Below are 23,341 nucleotides of genomic sequence, written 5' to 3'. Positions count from 1 at the left end.
GTGTGTGTGTGTGTGTGTGTGTGTGTGTGTGTGTGTGTGTGTGTGTGTGTGTGTGTGTGTGTGTGTGTGTGTGTGTGTGTGTGTGTGTGTGTGTGTGTGTGTGTGTGTGTGTGTGTGTGTGTGTGTGCGAGCTACAATTTTAGTCAATTATTCTTTCTGCCAGCAGGACTCCAGGGACCAGGAACATACACCGCCTGGAGGTACCATCTCAATAATTGTTTCAAAAAAGTTGGGAATGAATCGCTAACGCTCTGTTCCACTTATTGAAATGTCAATTGGAGCCAAGACCCTTTTTTGTCTTCCTCTCCGCTCCTCAAAGCATGTTAACAATGCCACCCCATCTTTCTGCTTCCTTACCGTTGCCTAAATAGTATTTTTCAATTCACATGCAGAATTTGATTTCTGCACTGAACCATTCAATTTCTGGTAACCGGTTAAAGCTCCTTTCTGTGAAATACTCTATGCTGCTGTTGTACTTAATAACTAATTAAGCGGTGCAAAAAATAAGACATAATAATCATCTAAATGAAGTCTTAATGGGCACTAATTAAGAGGAGAAGCCTCCTTTATGGAAGCAAACGGTGTGACCCCTGATCCCAATTAATGAAGTTATTATTAGCTGGTTTGGCAGATCTGGATCTTGTTCAACGGAAGGTAAAATGTATAAAACATGTTTCTCCTTGTTTTTTAGCCACAAGGTCTCCCGACCCGTGCTCCGTGCCAATTAACCTGTGATGATGAGCCTTGTGGATGATTGATTAGCACGAAAGGACACACCATGCACTCAGGTAAACGGTCCTAAATATGACGGATTTACTTCTCTTTAGTAAACTGAAAACACAGAAGCACAAAATGCTAGGGATTACCGTATTTTTCGGACTATAAATCGCTCCGTAGTATAAATCGCACCGGCCGAAAATGCATAATAAAGAAGGGAAAAAACATATAAGTCGCACTGGAGTATAAGTTGCATTTTTTGGGGAAATGTATTTGATAAAAGCCAACACCAAGAATAGACATTTGAAAGGCAATTTAAAATAAATAAAGAATAGTGAACAACAGGCTGAATAAGTGTACGTTATATGAGGCATAAATAACCAACTGAGAACGTGCCTGGTATGTTAACGTAACATATTATGGTAAGAGTCATTCAAATAACTATAACATATAGAACATGCTATACGTTTACCAAACAATCTGTCGCTCCTGATCGCTAAATCCCATGAAATCTTATACGTCTAGTCTCTTACGTGAATGAGCTAAATAATATTATTTGATATTTTACGCTAATGTGTTAATAATTTCACACATAAGTCGCTCCTGAGTAGGGATGATGTTTGATAAGAAATTATCGAGTTCGAGCCTATTATCGAATCCTCTTATCGAACCGATTCCTTATCGATTCTCTTATCGAGTCCAGATAGGTGGTTGTATATGGAAAAAAACACACAATATTTGGTTTAACAAAAGCTCACTTTTATTATATAAGAAAACAATTTAATCTTATAAATAAATAAATATTGACTGTTACCCCCCTAAAAAAATAAAATAAAATAAATAAATATTGACTGTTGTTACCCAAAGTATATTAAGTGGGATTTTTTCAGAAAAACAAATATATACAGTAACACAAAAACAACCTGTCTCTGTGATCACTATAGGTGTATACATAATAATATAGTGTTAAATAAAATCAGTCCCTTGGGCACAAAACTGAAATTAATACAGCTTTCCAAAAAGTGCAATTCTGCTGCTATTTGACATAACTGTTTGTTATGATGCTTTGACATTTTTGCACTTCATTTCTTTAGTGAAAGAAAATTCTATGAAGAGAAAAGTTCTTTGCAAATGTGGATACAATGCTAAAAAAATGAAAAGTTAAAGCTAAAAAAAGAAATACACTTTGAGTTAACATTATTTCCTTATATGGGGAAAGATGTTATGAGCTAGGGAATATAACAACTACACTACCCAGCATGCAACGGGAGTGACGAGCATGCGCGGTAGCCCCGAAAAGTGTTGTTGCATGTCGCCACCCGGCAGCTAAGAATGAGGTTATGAGCACGCTGTGAAAGTAAACGTCAAGAACTCAGCCAACACGCCTCGTCTGCATTATTTATAATTAGACAGACAACACATATACAGTGTGATTTTGTTTTGTTTACAAGGAAAGAAAAACGAAAGTTAAAAAAGGGAGATGTCATATATATTGTGTATATATGTATGTGCTGCGGTTGCTTTAAGAACGTTGCGACAGCTGCTGTAAAGGAGGTGCGTTGCTAGCCTGGTTGCTATGTTTCCGGTTGGTCGTAAAAGTGTTGGTCATGTGTTTGTACCCTGCTCAAATCTCTCAGTAAAGTTATTCATTGGATTATACCTTTTGTTTTGAACTTTATTACACCTTGGAGCGCTTTTTCCCGTCCATTGTTTTCCTGCTTTCGCTATCTGCGCCTAATGACTGAGCTACGTGACGTCATTTCTTGTGATGTACTACGGAGCATTTCTGGTCGGGACGGGATTCGTTCTCAGGGATTCGAATAAAGAACCAACTCTTTTTCTTTACTATAGTGGTCTCGATAACGGGTACCGGTTCTCAAAAAGGGATTTGAGTCCGAGGACTCGGTTCTTTTCTTATCGAACAACCGAGAAAACCGGTTTCGAGTATCATCCCTACTACTGAGTATAAGTCGCACCCCCGGCCAAACTATGAAAAAAACTGCGGCTTATAGTCCGAAAAATACGGTATTGCATCCTTGCTATAAACGGCACATTTTTTATACATCTGTGTGTTGTGTATTGTGTTCATCGATGTGAATTCTCCCTTTCAGAAAACAGTTAAAAAAAATGTTTTAATCATTTTGAGCAAGCTTATCTGTTGGCCTACACTTAAATGTTGCTGTGGCACTTTAAAATTAACTTTAATGTACAAACCCCAAAAGCAGTGAAGTTGTCACGTTGTGTAAATGGTAAATAAATAAAAAAAATACAATGATTTGCAAATTCTTTTCAACTTATATTCAATTGAATAGACTGCAAAAACAAGATATTTAATGTTTGAACTGGAAAACTTTGTTATTGTTTACAAATATTAGCTCATTTGGAATTTGATGCCTGCAACATGTTTCAAAAAAGACTGATAAAGTTGAGGAATGCTCATCAAACACTTATTTGGATCATCCCACAGGTGAACAGGCAAATTGGGAACAGGTGGGTGCCATGATTGGGTATAAAAGCAGCTTCCATGAAATGCTCAGTCATTCACAAACAAGGACGGGGCAAGAGTCACCACTTTGTCAACAAATGCGTGAGCAAATTGTCCAACAGTATAAGAACAACATTTCTCAACCAGCATTTGCAAGGAATTTAGGGATTTCACCATCTACGGTCTGTAAATAATGCCCCTGTGCCAACTTTTTTGCAATGTGTTGCTGCCATAAAATTTTAAAGTTCATGATTATTTGCAAAAAAAATTAAGTTTCTCAGTTCGAACATTAAAAATCTTGTCTTTGCAGTCTATTCAATTGAATATAAGTTGAAAAGGATTTGCAAATCATTGTATCCTGTTTTTATTTACGAATTACACAATGTGCCAACTTCACTGGTTTTGGGATTTGTACATAAAATAAATAAAACATTTTATAATTGTTATTAGTATTATTACTATCTTACAGTTGTAATGTATTCTATTAATAACAACTACATTTGATGAAATGATGAGTGGGTTTATTATTGTGAGTATATTTAGATGGAAATAGGTATGGTATGTACACTGCAAAAAGTCAGTGTTCAAAAACAAGAAAAAAAATTACAAAAATGAGGGGTATTTTATTCGAACTAAGCAAAATGATCTGCCAATAGAACAAGAAAATTTGGCTTGTCAAGACTCAATGAACCCAAAAATAGCTTAAAATAAGTATATTCTCACTAATAACAAGTGCACTTTTCTTGGTAGAAAAAAAAAGAGACCTTTTTCTCAATATGTTGAAAAATATTCTTAAATGAAGTAAATGCTAGTGCCATTATCTTGACATAATGATATGCACTCGGCATTACATTTCTTGAAAGCAGCAAACTTATACTAAAAACTAATTTATTGTTCTTAATGGAAAGGCAACAAGGCAAGCGCTTGTTACTCTCGGGGTCTCCTAGCCGCTCAGGCATATCATATTGTCTAAAAATGCATTTTTCCATGGATAACATGACATCATCGCGCCAAGTGCGTGCTCTTTCAGTCAATTAGTGCGCATATATACAGCCCGGCTCCCGGACAAATGTTTATTTTATTGTAATTTTGAAGAATTTATCTGAATGTGCATGAACTATTTCTGTTCAAAATTGTTTGAAATGTGAAATGTTTAAATATTAACTCTCAGTTTACTGTACTGTGCCAACTGTACTACTATATGAGTATGAGTTTTCTATTGTTTCATTGAAAATAAAACAGCAAAGTACATTTGGCTGTCATCTGTTTTAATTATGAGACACAATTGTGTCAAAGTCATGATTTTTTTTTTCATGCTTGAAATAAGAAATGATTACTTTAAAAAAGTAGTTTTATACTTGTGAGTGTTGATGACACAGCTTTGCAACAGTTGATATTCTAGTTTCAAGCATGTTTTACTCAATATAGGTCATCAAATCTCAGCAACAAGCTGTAATATTTTACTGAGATCATTTAGGACCAAAACCCTTAAAACAAGTAAAACACTCTAACATCAAATCTGCTTAGTGACAAAATTATCTTATCAGACAGAAAATAAGCAAATATCACCCTTATTTGAGATATTTCATCTTACTTAGATTTCAGTTTTTGCAGTGCATCTGGTAACGATATACTGATTAATTATTATATATTAATGAATTGTATTGTTGACCGAGAACCAGATTATTAGGGTAAGGGCAGAACTTCATACGCTTTGCTTCTTGCTGCTCCTTTTTTTTTTCTTTCTTTTTCACAAATCACATATTTAATTGTCGAAGCTATTTTTATTTTTTTAATTGTCTATTACTATTTTTGGTTTGTTGTGTTCAGAAAATAAATGAATAAATCAAATAATCAATAATTAATACATGAAGAGTAACACATATAATACATAAATGATACAGAAGAAAAATAGCTTCTCCAATTAAATATGTTATTTGTAAAAAAAAATACATATACTGTATATATATATATACAGTACAGGCCAAAAGTTAGGACACACCTTCTCCTCATTCAATGCGTTTTCTTTATTTTCATGACTATTTACATTGTAGATTGTCACTGAAGGCATCTAAACTACGACACCTGTTAAGTGAAAACCCTTTCAGGTGACTAACTCTTGAAGCTCATGGAGAGAATGCCAAGAGTGTGCAAAGCAGTAATCAGAGCAAAGGGTGGCTGTTTTGAACAAACTGGAATGTAAAACATGTTTTCAGTTATTTCACCTTTTTCTGTTAAGTACATAACTCCACATGTGTTCATTTATAGTTTTGATGCCTTCAGTGACAATCTACAATGTAAATAGTCATGAAAATAAAGAAAACACATTGAATGAGAAGAAGGTGTGTCCAAACTTTTGGCCTGTACTGTATGTGTCAGAACAATGTTGTGTGTTTATTTTTAAAATAGACACATACAGTACAGGCGGTTCCTGTATTATTAGCAAATAGTAGAACTATCAAATTCAAGGCATTGCAATCCATAAACTTAAAGAAAAGATGAGTGTGTTAAAAAAATGCAAAATATGATTAGAACTGTAAATATTTTTTTCTTCTGTTGATTCTTAGTTTAGTTATGTTTTTGTCTGTAATATATTGTTGAATGTTAGAGTATTACATTTGTTCAAAAGACTGAAGGGTTGTGATATTCACAAACCAACCGAATCTATTGACTGGCTCATTAACATGAACCATAGGTTGGTATTTATTTGAAGCGTGACAGTGATGGAACATCTCAACCAAGCACAGAGTGGGTGTGGGTCTCCTCTCCGCTCCGATGAGAATGGAATGGACTTTGTTGCCATTGCATTTAAAAGTACAAGGAAATGTGTTTTCAGTACAAGCTGTGTAAGAAGAACAGACATGCAGTGGACAGGGGAGACGGCCTGTGAGGAAAGGCTCACGCAGAACCGCTTGAACGTGGAGGACGTTAGACTATTACGCGCTTTAAAGGCCTACTGAAAGCCACTACTACCGACCACGCAGTCTGATAGTTTATATATCAATGATGAAATCTTAACATTGCAACACATGCCAATACGGCCGGGTTAACTTACAAAGTGCAATTTTAAATTTCCCGGGAAACTTCCGCTTGAAAAACGTCTATGTATGATGACGTATGCGCGTGACGTCACGACGGCAACGGAAGTATTCGGACCCAATGTGTCACCATACAAACTGCTCTGTTTTCATCGAAGAATTCCACAGTATTCTGGACATCTGTGTTGGTGAATCTTCTGCAATTTGTTTAATGAACAATGGAGACTGCAAAGAAGAAAGCTGTAGGTGGGATCGGTGTATTAGCGGCTAGCTGTAGCAACACAACAAGGAGGACTTACTTGGGTAGCAGACGCGCTAGCCAACGCTAGCCGCCAACCGCATCTGTGATCGGGTGAAGTCCTTCGTCGCGCCGTCGATCGCTGGAACGCAGGTGAGCAAGGGTGTTGATGAGCAGATGAGGGCTGGCTGGCGTGGGTGGAGCGCTAATGTTTTATCATAGCTCTGTGAGGTCCCGTTGCTAAGTTAGCTTCAGCGTCGTTAGCAACAGCATTGTTAAGCTTTGCCAGGCTGAGAATTATTAACCGTGTAGTTACAGGTCCATGGTTTAATAGTATTGTTGATCTTCTGTCTATCCTTCCAGTCAGGGATTTATTTATTTTGTTTCTATCTGCATTTGAGCCAGATGCTATCACGTTAGCTCAGTAGCTAAAGAGCTTCGCCGATGTATTGTCGTGGAGATAAAAGTCACTGTGAATGTCCATTCAACAGTAGCCTTTAAATTGACTCCCTTTTTAGACCAGTTGATCTGCCGTTTCTTTTCTTTTCTCTTCTACTCTGCTCCCAACCCGGGGTGGACCGCTAGCCTGTCCATCAGATGGGGACATCTCTACGCTGCTGACCCGTCTCCACTCGGGATGGTTCCTGCTGGCCCCACCATGGACTGGACTTTCGCTGATGTGTTGGACTTTCACAATATTATGTCAGACCCACTCGACATCCATTGCTTTCGGTCTCCCCTAGAGGGGTGGGGGGGGTTACCCACATATGCGGTCCTCTCCAAGGTTTCTCATAGTCATTCACATTGACGTCCCACTGGGGTGAGTTTTCCTTGCCCGTATGTGGGCTCTGTACCGAGGATGTTGTTGTGGCTTGTACAGCCCTTTGAGACACTTGTGATTTTGGGCTATATAAATAAACATTGATTGATTGATTGATTGATTTTGCGTTCTCGACTCTCATTTTCAAGAGGATATAGTATCCGAGGTGGTATAAAATACAAATCCGTGATCCCCAATAGAAAAAGGAGAGAGTGTGGGATCCAATGAACCCTTGTACCTAAGTTACGGTCAGAGCGAAAAAAGATACACCCTGCACTACACTCTAGTCCTTCACTCTAACGTTCCTCATCCACGAATCTTTCATCCTCGCTCAAATTAATGGGGTAATTGTCGCTTTCTCGGTCCGAATCGCTCTCGCTGCTGGTGGCCATGATTGTAAACAATGTGCAGATGTGAGGAGCTCCACAACCTGTGACGTCACGCTACTTCCGGTACAGGCAAGGCTTTTTTTTATCAGCGACCAAAAGTTGCGAACTTTATCGTCGTTGTTCTCTACTAAATCCTTTCAGCAAAAATATGGCAATATCGCAAAATGATCAAGTATGACACATAGAATGGATCTGCTATTCCCGTTTAAATAAAACATTTTCATTTCAGTAGGCCTTTAATGATTCCAATTCATCCATCCATCCATTAATTCATTCTTAAAGTAATCTTACTTATCTCATCATATGAAATATGACTTACTTCACCAATTATTATTATTAAATTCTTACTATTATGTATGTATTTATTTTTATTGTGATTACTTATGGAGTTTATTGTGAATAAATTGTGAACAGGAAGTGAACAAAAAGTTTTAGCAACTGTTATGTAAAGAAAAGGGGTAGGATTAAATAAGCTCTGCTTCTTCCTACTCCTTTTCGAACATGTTGAAAAGACAAACTGGAAATTGTGATGTATCATGCTGTATGCTTGCATGTTCCAAATAAACTCAAACTCAAACTCAAACATCCCCAAAAAAAACTTGCAAAATTTGTCGCCGGTCGCTTTAGAGAAAGAAAGTCAGTAAGAGGAGTTGGAAAGATTCTAGATTTAGTGAGAAAATTGCGGAGTTGACAATACTGCGCTGAAGTGTGTGTGTGAAAATTAAAGAGGCGAAGACCTGCCTTACTTTGCTCCTGATTGGTTTACACCAGGGGTAGGCAACCCAAAATGTTGAAAGAGCCAACAGACCAAAAATACAACAACAAAAAAATCTGTCTGGAGACGCAAAAAGTTAAAAGCCTTATGTAAGTGTTGTAATGAAGGCAACACGTGATGTAAGTGTCTATATTAGCCTACTATCGAAATGACTGTGTCTGCTGACACAAATCTTTGTTAGCAGAAATGTTGAAATGTAATATTTATTCTACACATTTTTACAACATTGGAAAACATTAGTAAAACGGAGGCTTCTCAGAAGGTGAGATAACTCCTGGAAATTACTGGCTTAGAATGGCCAAAGGTATAGATGTGTGTGTTCCAATGGATTTATTACAATCTTTGCAAGCTGGGTAACATTTGTGGCCTGGAAATGCAGCCAATATTACATACAGATAATGTGTTATGAGGCAAATATGAATTAAATACACCGTGGACATAAGTAACAAACAAGGCATAATGATGCAATATGTACATAAAGCTGACCTAAATAGCATGTTAGCATTGGTTAGCTTGTCATGCAGTGACCAAATATGCCCGATTAGCGCTCCAACAAGTCAATAACATCAACAAAGCGCACCTTTTGTGTATTCACGCACAGCATAAAAAGTTTGGTGGACAAAATGAGACAAAGAAGGAGTGGAATAAAACACGTCTTTCTGTGGCAGCAATCGGAGAAAGCTGTGCTTGTAAACAAACTACGGTGAGTTCAAGGGCCGCCAAAATTAGTAGGACAAAACTGCGCTCAGCAAATCCTCTCATCAGTGAAGCATGTTTGATATAAACAGTGAGATTTCTAACAATTAGGGAGGTTTGTGTCGTGTTTGTTCTCCTACAGAAACAGCATTAGTACATAAATATATTCCCCCCCCCCATATTTTTCCCTTTTCATACATTTTCGAAAAAGCTCCAGAGAGCCACTCGGGCAGCACTAAAGAGCCACATGCGGCTCCAGAGCCGCGGGTTGCAGACTCCCGGTTTACACTGTGCGGTGCCTTCCGCGGTTGGCGAGATTAAGGCACAATTATTTATGGATTGGTCTGGGATTGGGTCTTTCAGTAAGTCAATCATAATTGCCGTATTTTCCTGACCATAGGGCGCACCGGGTTATAAAGTACACTTCCGATGAATGGTCTATTTTTGATCTTTTTTTATATATAAGGCGCACCGGATTATAGGGCGCATTAAAGGAGTCATATTATTATTATTGTTTTCTGAATGTAAAACACTTCCTTGTGGTCTACATAACATGTAATGGTGGTTCTTTGGTTATTATGTTGCATAGATGATGTTTTACACATCATCTTCAAGCTGCTTTCTGACAGTCGCTTCAGGATGCGCCGTCTTATTTACGTGGCTCACCTTCGGCAGCGTCTTCTCCCCGTCATCTTTGTTGTAGCGGTGTAGCAGGCAAGGACGGGAGTGGAAGAAGTGTCAAAAGATGGAGCTAACTGTTTTAATGACATTCAGACTTTACTTCAATCAATAACGGAGCAGCATCTCCTCATCCGGAAACAACAACACCGGAAATGTCGTCCGACCGTAACTCTCTAATAACTAAAGTTCCTTGGGTGAATAATGCAAACTCACTACACCGGTAGTTTTTAACGCTTTCATGGCGAGTTTACTAACAGATATAAGTAAGAACTTTACACTACTTTCTATTAGAAATGGCAACAGTGGAGGATGAATGTCCCATAACAAGAAGATAGAGGAAAAGGAGAAGCTTATCGACTACGGTGTCGGCACGGACTACAAAGGCGGACCCGCGCGATTTTTCAGGATTTATGCAGATCCCAAATACAGATCAGCAAGTACCAGAAGGTAAGAAAAGTTGCTTTTGATTTTATTGCGAAACAAAACGGCAGATAATATGTCTTACCTTATACACACACCATAATAATACTGGTATGTTTAAGCACAGTACAATCCATCAAGCGGTGCGTCTTCATAGCTTACCAAAGTCGTACTAAAACATTTTGATAGATTTTTGAGCGCTGTGTGTAATGTTCTACATTTTCAATGGAACATATAAAATGTTGGTGTTGTTTATGTGAGTCATATTGCCATCATCGTGCAGTCTACACGTATCTCTTATGTTTGACTGCCATCTACTGGTCACACTTATCATTACACCATGTACCAAAAAAAATTGCTTCGTGGTGAGTAAGGAAAACCAGAATTATTCCGTACATTAGGCACACCGGGTTATACGGCGCATCAGATTAATCACAATTTAATTCACAGGTTATTATTTGCTTGCATAAATACAATTTCTTTAAAAACTACACTAATATTTGGATACAAATGAGAATGCCAAGAGTGTGCGAAGAAGTAATCAGAGCAAAGGGTGGCTATTTTGACGAAACTAGAATATAAAACATGTTTTCAGTTATTTCACCTTTTTTGTTTAAGTACATAACTCCACATGTGTTTATTCTGTACATATATATATATATATATATATATATATATATATATATATATATATATATATATATATATATATATATATATATATATATATATATATATATGTATGTTTGTATATGAATGTCTTTTCTCAACCCTCAAGAATAATCATGTAAAATAATAATATACTATATATATATATATATATATATAGTATATATATATGAGAAAAGACATTCATATACAAACATATATATATATATATATATATATATATATATATATATATATATATATATAAACCCGACCCAGCAACACTCAGAACTGCAATAAACAGAGCAATTGAGAGCATTTGAGGACACACAAACATGACACGGAACAATCTAAAAGTAGTGAGACAAAAATGAATATTATCAACAACAGTATCAATATTAGTAACAATTTCAACATAGCAGTGATTAAAAATCCCTCATTGATATTATCATTACAAACATTAATTAATAAAAAAAAAAAAAAGAACAATAGTGTCACAGTGGCTTACAATTGCATCGCATCTCATGAACTTGACAACACACTGTGTCCAATATTTTCACAAAGATACAATAACTCATATTTTTGGTTCATTTAATAGTTCAAACAAATGTACATTATTGCAATCAGTTGATAAAACATTGTCCTTTACAATAATAAATGCTTTTTACAAAAATCTACTACTCTGCTTGCATGTCAGCAGACTGGGGTAGATCCTGCTGAAATCCTATGTATTGAATGAATAGAGAATCCTTTTGAATCGGGAGGATATCGTTTTTGAATCGAAAATCGCGTTGAATCGGAAAAAAATCGATTTTGAATCGAATCGTGACCCCAAGAATCAATATTGAATCGAATCGTGGGACACCCAAAGATTCACAGCCCTAATATATATATATATATATATATATATATATATATATATATATATATATATATATATATATATATATATATATATATGCATGTTTTACTTCTAAGGTTTAAGTTTTCCAATGTGTATTTATAGGATGTTTTACTTTCCTATTTTCACAATAAAAACAAACAAACCTCAACATTTAATTATCATTCGACAGGCCTAAACAATTACCTTATGCAAGAGTTGTATCATAAATTTAGCCTTTGCTATCAATTTTTGTCAGACCATTGACCTCCTTGGTACAAACGATGTCAAGTAGAAGGATCCCAAGCTGCATCCATTTAAAATGAATGCAATGAGTGTGTGGATGCAGCCGTGCTGCATATATCCGCTCTGATTGCCGGATGTGTGATTCTGTAGTTCTGTGTGTAAGATCTTCAGCTCTATTCTATAATTAACTTTTGCCTGCGCCCATCAGCTCCCATTTCAGACTTGATGCGTCTGCAGGCGGGCGTTCCGGGCAAGCGGCTTGCCATTCAGTATGTATTAAGCTGTCAGAGTGGGCCACTCTCCCAAGCTGCCTGTCCTCACCCAGCAACCCCAGCCTATTAACTCCTATTGACTGTGACACACATGTCCCTCCAAAATGAGCGGTTCCGTATTGATTTTTTTTCCCCGGCGCCGCTCGCTTCCCCCGGCTTTTCACGGCGCAAAGGGTGAGATCTTTATCCTGACTGATTGTGTATGTTCGCCGTATCAGAGGAGCGCCGCTGTGCAATTGCCGTCTCGGGCCCGGCGTGACTCGTCCCCCTCCCCTCGTTGTATGCGGCGGGGTCTCAATGAGACAATTAAAAGGCCTGACTCCCCTGTGTCCCCCGTAACACTGCGGTCAAGCTGAGCGGCAGACTTTCGGCAGTCTCCGGCTCATTTAACGTGGCGGCCGACATGAGACGTGACAGCCGGCTCCTCTACCGCCGCCTCTCGATCAATGTAGCTGAATAGAAGGGTGCCATATCCCCTCAGTGATGCCGCTCTTGGCTAAATGAACTCCGACAGCGTGTATCGACGTCATATCAAAGCCCGCCATTGAGAGAAAAATTATTATCTGCTGGTGGAATCTGTTATTGACATGCCGCGGAATAGCTTCCCCCTGCCCAGGGGACTTATTGATACAGTTTATGGTGTATAAATATTTATCTAATATGTGTCTGAAATAGATTTGTCTAGTTTAGCCGTACAGAAAGCCAGTCGCGGGCCCGTGGAGGGCCATCAGCGTGTCGCCCCCTGGACCGTGTCTCCCAACCCCTCCCGCCCGATCCACTTTTTTACAGGCGGCGTGGAATTGCTTCGTCTGCTGGAGATTCCGTCTCGAAGCTACTAGTCAAACATGTTGTAATTACATTTTATTGCCTCTCACTCGGCAAAGTGGAGATGGCTTCGCTGCGGTCATCATATTGTAAGTGCATGTAGACGTGTCACGCCATCAACGGGAGAGGCACGGCGACTGTTTACAAGCGCAAGGGCGAGGAATACTTCGACTGCAGCATTACTCCGGAAAGTCGAGGGAATAAACATACACGTCCCTAATAAGTATTGGAAGTGTTCCTTTTTCTTGCAGTAACGTTAGAATAAAACATTGGTTTGACACCGAAAGATGAATATGAGACAAATTCCGCTTTTGTAGATTTAATGTTCGGAGGGCGCATTTGCTGGTGCTGTCTGATATGTTGCTCTGTCGTCAGTCGCAAACGAGAACGGTACTCTCGTATTATGTCATCACAGAATAGATTAGAGCGGCCATATTTTGTATCAGAGCTACAATCAACTGATTCATGACTTTCCAACCAGACTTAGACCGATCCATACTACATATAGATCGATACAGAGGCTCGCCAAACGATGTATTCTTATCGCTAAAGTTAAAATCGGTTATCGGTTTGTACCGTATCAGTTTGTACAGATCTCTCTCTCTCTCTATCTCTCTCTCTCTCTCACTCTTTCTCTTTCTTTCTATACATATATACAGTATATGTGTATATATATACATATATATGTATATATATATATATATATATATATATATATATATATATATATATATATATATATATATATATATATATATATATGTATTTACATATATATGTATGTATTTACATATATATATATATGTATGTATATGTGTATATATGTATACAAATATATATCAAAAAAAAAATTTTGGTTCTGTCTGATATGTTGCTCTGTCGTCAGTCGCAAACAAGAACGGTACTCTCGTATTATGTCATCACAGAAGTCTCGCAAGATTAGAGCGGCCATATTTTGTAACCAGATCTACGATCAACCGATTCATGACTTTCTAACCGGATTTATACCGATCCATACTATATATAGATCGATACAGAGGCTCGCCAAACGATGTATTCTTATCGCTAAAGTTAAAATCGGTTATCGGTTTGTACCGTATCGGTTTGTACAGATCTCTCTCTCTCTCTTTCTCTTTCTCTTTCTCTTTCTCTTTCTCTTGTACATATATATGTATATATATATACATATATACATATATATGTATATATATACATATATATATATATATATATATATATACATATATATATGTATATATATACATATATATATATATATACATATATATGTATATATATACATATATATGTATACACATATATATGTATATACTGTATACATATATACATATATATACATATATATGTGTGTATATATATATATATGTATATATATATATATATATATATATATATATATATATATATATATATATATATATATATATATATATATATATATATATATATATATATATATATATATATATATATATGTATATGTGTGTATATGTGTGTATATGTGTGTATATATGTATGTATATGTGTATATATGTATATACATGTATACAAAGATATATCAAAATAATTTTTTGGTGCTGTCTGATATGTTGCTCTGTCGTCAGTCGCAAACGAGAACGGTACTCTCGTATTATGTCATCACAGAAGTCTCGCAAGATTAGAGCGGCCATATTTTGTATCAGACCTACAATCAACTGATTCATGACTTTCCAACCGGACTTAGACCGATCCATACTATATATAGATCGATACAGAGGCTCGCCAAACGATGTATTCTTATCGCTAAAGTTAAAATCGGTTATCGGTTTGTACAAATCTCTCTCTCTCTCTCTCTCTCTCTCTCTCTCTCTCTCTCTCTCTCTCTCTCTCTCTCTCTCTCTCTCTCTCTCTCTCTCTCTCTCTCTCTCTCTCTCTCTCTGTCTCTCTCTACATATATATGTATACGTATATATGTATATGTATATGTATTTATATGTATATATGTATATGTACTCTCTCTCTCTCTCTACATATATATGTATACGTATATATGTATATTTATATGTATTTATATGTATATATGCATATGTATATGTATATGTATATGCATATGTATATATATATATACAGTTGTGCTCATAAATTTACATACCCTGGGAGAATTTATGATTTCTTGGCCATTCTTCAGAGAATATGAATGATAACACTCATGCTTAATGGTTGTGTGAAGCTATTTATTGGCAAACAACTGTGTTTACTCTTTTTAAATCGAAATGACAAAAGAAAGTACCCAAATGACCCTGATCAAAAGTTTACATACCCCAGTGACTTTGATCTGATAACATGCACAAAAGTTGACACAAACAGGTTTGAATGGCTAATCAAGGTTCCAATCCTCACCTGTGACCTGTTTGTTTGTAATGAATATGTGTGTATAAAAGGTCAGTGAGTTTCTGGGCTTCTGACAGACCATTGCATCTTTCATCCAGTGCTGCACAGATGTTTCTGGATTCTGAGTCAAGGGGAAGGCAAAAGAATTGTCAAAGGATCTGCGAGAAAAGGTCATTGAACTGCATAAAACAGGAAAGGGGTATAAAAAGATATCCAAGGAATTGAGAATGCCAATCAGCAGTGTTCAAACACTGATTAAGAAGTGGAAAATGAGGGAGTCTGGTAGACCAGCAAAGATTTCAGGCACAACTGCCAGGAGTTCAAACACTGATTAAGAAGTGGAAAATGAGGGATTCAGGTAGACCAGCAAAGATTTCAGCCACAACTGCCAGGAAAATTGTTCGAGATGCAAAAAAACCCCACAAATAACTTCAGCTGAAATACAGGACTCTCTGAAGAATTGTGGTGTGGCTGTTTCAAGATGCACAATAAGGAGGCACTTGACGAAAAATGGGCTGCATGGTCGAGTCGCCAGAAGAAAGCCATTACTCCAAATTACTTTGTTCCAGAAGTTTTGAGGCTTGTCTCTGTGCTGTTTGGCGTAATGTAAGCGGGATACTTTCTGACATTTGCGCAGAAATGGCTTTCTTTAGCAATATTATTGTACGGCCCCTTTATTGTACTTCAAATGTTGCATTGATCCCAGTTGAACTTGGGGTCAGGCCCATCCTGATCGGGTGGGCAAACGAGGCAATTTCCTAGGGCCCCTAGCTAAAAGTAGGCCCCCTGACAACGACAAGGTATGGATTAAAATTTAACAGCAACAACAATTTTGTGATTCTATCAGTGTAAAATACAACAATGTCAGAATAATGTCAACGTCGCTGTCATGATGCCCTTCGAGGGGCCCCTATCAGAGGCTCAATGACACTGAAGGGACCCCTCCCAGCCGCCAAAAAGTCTGTGACATAATGTCTCTAAACTTTTGCTGACTGTGCGCATCAAACTTCGGTTCAAATATGAAGCAATACTAACCCTCAGGAAGCCAGAATCTAAGGGAGAGAAGTAAAAAGAAGACATCGGTAAGACTTTGCTCTTCAATCAATGTTTATTTATATAGCCCTAAATCACAAGTGTCTCAAAGGGCTGCACAAGCCACAACGACATCCTCGGTTCAGAGCCCACATAAGGGCAAGGAAAAACTCACAACCCAGTGGGATGTCAATGTGAATGACTATAAGAAACCTTGGAGAGGACCGCAGATGTGGGTGAATAGTGGCTCCCTGGAGCTTTTTCAAAAATGTATGAAAATGGAAAAGATGTTCGAAAAAATATAATTTTTGTTTTAATATCGTTTCTGTAAGAGAGAAAACATGACACAAACCTCCCTAATTGTTAGAAATCCCACGGCTTATATCAAACATGCTTTACTGATGAGAGGATTTGGCCAGCGCCGTTTTATCCTACTAATTTCGGCGGTCCATGAACGCACCGCAGTTTGTTTACATGTACAACTTCCTCCGAGGCTGCCACAGAAAGACATGTTATATATGCCACTCCTTCTTTGTCTCATTTTGTCCAACAAACGTTTCAAGCTGTGCGTGAATGCACAAAGGTGAGCTTTGTTGATGTTATTGACTCGTGTGGAGTGCTAATCAGGCATATTTGGTCACTGCATGACTGCAAGCTAATCGATGCTAACATGCTATTTAGGCTAGCTGTATGTACATATATATTAGGATTGCAACTAACAACTAATTTGATAATCGATTAATCTGTTGATTATTACTTTGATTAATCGATTAATAATCAGATAAAAGAGACAAACTACATTTCTATCCTTTCCAGTATTTTATTGGAAAAAAAACAGCATACTGGCACCATACTTATTTTGATTATTGTTTCTCAGCTGTTTGTAAATGTTGCAGTTTATAAATAAAGGTTTATAAATAAAAAATAAATAAATAAAAGTTGCCTCTGTGCATGCGCATAGCATAGATCCAACGAATCGATGACTAAATTAATCGCCAACTATTTTTATAATCGATTTTCATCGATTTAATCGATTAGTTGTTGCAGCCCTATACATATTGCATCATTATGCCTCATTTGTAAGGATATTTGAGCTCATTTAATATCCTTTACTGTTATCCTCTTTGTATATAATTTTGTTTTGCACATTATCTGTATGTAAAATTGGCTGCATTTCTGATAGTTGTTCGTGTGCCATGTTGTTCCAGACCACAGCAAACATTACCCAGCTTGCAAAGATTGTAATAAATCCCTTAGAAGAAGACAGCCTGCTGTTTCCATTAACTTGGACACACACATCTATACCTTTGGCCATTATAAGCCAGTAATTTCCAGGAGTTATCACACCCTCTGAGAAGCCTCTGTTTTACCAATATTTTCCAATGTTACAAAAATGTGTAGAATAAATATTACATTTCAACATTTCTATCAAGGAAGATTTGCGTCAGCCTGCGAGACATAGTCATTTTGATAGTTAATGGAATTGGGGGTTAAATCACCAAAAATGATTCCCGGGCGCGGCCACCGCTGCTGCCCGTTGCTCCCCTCACCTCACAGTGGGTGATCAAGGGTGATGGGTCAAATGCAGAGAATAATTTTGCCACATCCAGTGTGTGTGTGGCAATCATTGGTACTTTAACTTTAACTTAAAGGCCTACTGAAACCCACTACTACCGACCACGCAGTCTGATAGTTTATATATCAATGATGAAATCTTAACATTGCAACACATGCCAATACGGCCGGGTTAACTTATAAAGTGCAATTTTAAATTTCCCGCTAAACTTCCGGTTGAAAACGTCTTTGTATGATGACGTATGCGAGTGAGTCACTAGTTAAACGGAAGTATTGGTACACCTTTGAATCCAATACAAAAAAGCTCTGTTTTCATCTCAAAATTCCACAGTATTCTGGACATCTGTGTTGGTGAATCTTTTGCAATTTGTTTAATGAACAATGAAGACTGCAAAGAAGAAAGTTGTAGGTGGGATCGGTGTATTAGCGGCGGACTACAGCAACACAACCAGGAAGACTTTGACTCGGATAGCAGACGCGCTAGCCGACGCTAGCCACCGACCGCACGGATGATCGTGGTGAAGTCCTTCATCCTCCCGTTGATCGCTGGAACGCAGGTGAGCACGGGTGTTGATGAGCAGATGAGAGCTGGCTGGCGTAGGTGGAGCGCTAATGTTTTTATCATAGCTCTGTGATGTCCCGTTACTAAGTTAGCTTCAATGGCGTCGTTAGCAACAGCATTTTTAAGCTTCGCCAAGCTGGAAAGCATTAACCGTGTATTTGCATGTCCAGGGTTTAATAGTATTGTTGATCTTCTGTCTATCCTTCCAGTCAGGGATTTATTTATTTTGTTTCTATATGCAGTTAAGCACGATGCTATCACGTTAGCTCCGTAGCTAAAGTGTTTCGTCGATGTATTGTCGTGGAGATAAAAGTCACTGTGAATGTCCATTTCGCGTTCTCGACTCTCATTTTCAAGAGGATATAGTATCCGAGGTGGTTTAAAATACAAATCCGTGATCCACAATAGAAAAAGGAGAGAGTGTGGAATCCAATGAGCCAGCTTTTACCTAAGTTACGGTCAGAGCGAAAAAAGATATGTCTTGCACTGCATTCTAGTCCTTCACTCTAACGTTCCTCATCCACAAATCTTTCATCCTCGCTCAAATTAATGGGGTAATCGTCGCTTTCTCGGTCCGAATCTCTCTCGCTGCTGGTGTAAACAATAGGAAAATATGAGCTGTCCTTCCTCCGGTGTCTGGCTTTTTTTTATCAGAGACCAAAAGTTGCGAACTTTATCGTCGTTGTTCTATACTAAATCCTTTCAGCAAAAATATGGCAATATCGCGAAATGATCAAGTATGACACATAGAATGGATCTGCTATCCCCGTTTAAATAAAAAAATGTCATTTCAGAAGGCCTCTAATATAAACACTTACATCATGTGTTGCCTTCATTATAAGACTTATTTAAGGCTTTTAATATTTTGCAGCTCAAGAAGGATTTTAATTTTTTTAATTTTTAGTCCAATAGGGCTCTTTCAACATTTTGGGTTGCCGACCCCTGGCTTAGCCCCATAGTCAGTGAACAAAACAAAGAAATAAAGTAGGATTTATTTTCAAGATAGATAGATAGATAGATAGATAGATAGATCTTTATTGTCATTGCACAAGTACAACGAAACTTTGTTTTCAGCACAAACCCGTACAAGATTAGACAAACAAACAGTGTACAGGGTTAGAGAACAGGAACGCTGATGGGTCGCCACAAGGCGCCCCGTAAAAGATGGGGAAAAAGGTAAAACGCTGGGGAAGGATGAGTAAAAAAATACAATCTAGACTGGGCTCCTAAGGGGGCCCAGTCTAGAGTGGGGAAAAACCTCCATAGCAAAGCACATATACATATTACAACGTACATCTCGAGATATCTAGCAACAAAGAGAAGGCAGTGCGGGCGGGGTCATGGTGGTAGGCCGCAGCTCTCAGGCGCTGACCATCCTTTCATCACCCCTATGGGATTTGCTCGAGGGCGTTGGGTTGGAGGGGGGGTGTATGTGGGGCGTATATTTTTGTGGATGGATGTTTGTGTGTAAGCCTACAGTGTGTCTCTGTTCCACTGCCTTGATCTTGATTTCAAGCATGTAAAAATACATGAAGTGGTACAAACATACCAGTTCTTTCTCCAGGGTGCTTTGCTAAAATGTCTATGTCCTCTACCTGCTCAAATTGATGTCTCCTTCACCAGTAATGAGGGAGGTATACAGTGTCATTCTCTTATCTAACTGTTAATAGTGCCTTTTCACTATACTACATTAAATATTAAAGGCCTACTGAAATGAGATTTTTTTATTTAAACGGGGATAGCAGGTCCATTCTATGTGTCATACTTGATCATTTCGCGATATTGCCATATTTTTGCTGAAAGGATTTAGTAGAGAACATCGACGATAAAGTTTGCAACTTTTGGTCGCTGATAAAAAAAGCCTTGCCTGTACCGGAAGTAGCGTGACGTCACAGGTTGTGGAGCTCCTCACATCTGCACATTGTTTACAGTCATGGCCACCAGCAGCGAGAGCGATTCGGACCGAGAAAGCAACGATTTCCCCATTAATTTGAGCGAGGATGAAAGATTCGTGGATGAGGAAAGTGAGAGTGAAGGACTAGAGGGCATTGGAAGTGATTCAGATAGGGAAGATGCTGTGAGAGGCGGGTGGGACCTGATATTCAGCTGGGAATGACTAAAACAGTAAATAAACACAAGACATATATATACTCTATTAGCCACAACACAACCAGGCTTATATTTAATATGCCACAAATTAATCCAACATAACAAACACCTTCCCCCTCCCGTCCATATAACCCGCCAATACAAATCAAACACCCGCACAACACACTCAATCCCACAGCCCAAAGTATCGTTCACCTCCCCAAAGTTAATACAGCACATATATTTCCCCAAAGTACCCAAAGTTACGTATGTGACATGCACATAGTGGCACACACGTACAAGCAAGCAATCAATGTTTGGAAGCCGCAGCTGCGTACTCACGGTAGCGCGTATCCAACTCAAAGTCCTCCTGGTAAGTGTCTCTGTTGTCCCAGTTCTCCACAGGCCAATGGTAAAGCTTGACTGTCATCTTTCAGGAATGTAAACAATGAAACACCGGCTACGTGTTTGTGTTGCTGCAGCGGGCCGCTAATACTCCGCTTCCCACCTACAGCTTTCTTCTTTGATGTCTTCATTGTTCATTAAACAAATTGCAAAAGATTCACCAACACAGATGTCCAGAATACTGTGGAATTTTGCGATGAAAACAGACGACTTAATAGCTGGCCACAATGCTGTCCCAAAATGTCCGCTACAATCCGTGACGTCACGCGCAAACTTCATCATACCAAAACGTTTTCAGCAGAATATTTTGCGGGAAATTTAAAATTGCACTTTACTAATCTAACCCGGCCGTATTGGCATGTGTTGCAATGTTAAGATTTCATCATTGATATATAAACTATCAGACTGCGTGATCGGTAGTAGTGGCTTTCAGTAGGCCTTTAAATGGCCTGACATATTACATCTTCTGTCTTACATATTGACACTCACTGTCCCTACAAGTCACTTCCGGACATTTCATATATTTCATCAAATGGAGGTAAATGTGCTAAATATGAAACAACTGTTGCAATCTCTCCATGCAAAATGTACTTGATAAATGAATTCTTATTTTTCCAGCAGTGCTATCAACTTCACCTTTAGTTCCTGAGGAGGACAAAGATGAAGAATCCGTGGCTGAGTCTGCATCCACCTCATCAAGGCAGCTTGAGTCCACACCACTTACCAGTGCTGATGCAACAGAAGGTTGGAGGTATGTTCATTTGTTTTGTTTTATTTGCTAATTTTTTTCATTCATTTTATTGACTATTTATTTTCTGTGTCTAAATTGTAAATGTTTTGTATTTTGTGAATGCTCTTTGCATATTTTGTATTATATTTTGTATACATACTTGTTCAAGTTACCGTATTTTTCGGACTATAAGTCGCAGTTTTTTTCATAGTTTGGCCGGGGGTGCGACTTATACTCAGGAGCGACTTATGTGTGAAAGTATTAACACATTACCGTAAAATATCAAATAATATTATTTAGCTCAGAGACTAGACGTATAAGATTTCATGGGATTTAGCGATTAGGAGTGACAGATTGTTTGGTAAACGTATAGCATGTTCTATATATTATAGTTATTTGAATGACTCTTACCATAATATGTTACGTTAACATACCAGGCACGTTCTCAGTTGGTTATTTATGCCTCATATAACGTACACTTATTCAGCCTGTTGTTCACTATTCTTTATTTATTTTAAATTGCCTTTCAAATGTCTATTCTTGGTGTTGGGTTTTATCAAATAAATTTCCCCAAAAAATGCGATTTATACTCCAGTGCGACTTATATATGTTTTTTTCCTTCTTTATTATGCATTTTCGGCCGGTGCGACTTATACTCCGGAGCGATTTATACTCCGAAAAATACGGTAAGTACATTTTCTGTAATGACATACTTTAATTTATACATAATAACATACATACCGTATTTTCCAAATCATACATCGCACCGGATTATAAGGCGCACTGCCTATGAATGGTCTATTTTTTTAATCTTTTCTCATATATAAAGCGCACCAGATTATAGGGCGCATTAAAGGAGTCATATTATTTTTAATTTTTTTTTAATGGAAAACACTTCCCTGTGGTCTACATAACATGTAATGGTGGTTCTTTGGTCAAAATGTTGCATAGATGATGTTTTACACATCATCTTCAAGTCGCTTTCTGACAGTCGCTTCAGGATGCGCCGTTTTGTGGGCGGTCTTATTTACGTGGCTCACCTTCGGCAGCGTCTTCTCCCCGTCATCTTTGTTGTAGCGGTGTAGCGTGCAAGGACGGGAGTGGAAGAAGTGTCAAAAGATGGAGCTAACTGTTTTAATGACATTCAGACTTTATTTCAATCAACAACGGAGCAGCATCTTATCATCCGTGGCTCACTAGTGCAACAACAAGGCCGAAAATGTGTCCCGTGGAAAACCGTCCGACCGGAACTCTCTAACAACTGAAGTTCCTTGAGTGAATAATACAAACTCACTACACCGGTATGTTTTAGCGCTTTCATGGCGAGTTTACTGACAGATATAAGTAAGAACTTTACACTACTTTATATTAGAAATGGCAACAGCGGAAGATGAATGTCCCATAACGAGAAGATAGAGAAAAAGAAGA

The 23,341-nt window shown here is 37.9% G+C and overlaps 1 long non-coding RNA gene across 1 annotated transcript; it reads left to right on the top strand.

Annotated features, from left to right (window-relative positions):
• The first annotated feature begins 180 nt into the window (after positions 1-180).
• On the top strand, positions 181-22,296 carry LOC133658739 (uncharacterized). Its single transcript, XR_009827522.1, has 3 exons — positions 181-200; positions 692-788; positions 21,805-22,296. It is a non-coding gene; the product is annotated as an uncharacterized LOC133658739 (long non-coding RNA).
• The last annotated feature ends 1,045 nt before the right edge of the window (positions 22,297-23,341 follow it).

This window comes from Entelurus aequoreus, linkage group LG10 (genome assembly GCF_033978785.1).
Source record: "Entelurus aequoreus isolate RoL-2023_Sb linkage group LG10, RoL_Eaeq_v1.1, whole genome shotgun sequence".
Classification (NCBI taxonomy): Eukaryota; Metazoa; Chordata; class Actinopteri; order Syngnathiformes; family Syngnathidae; genus Entelurus; species Entelurus aequoreus.
The sequence above is the reverse complement of the archived record's forward strand: the minus strand, read 5'-3'. Positions and strand labels throughout refer to the sequence as shown.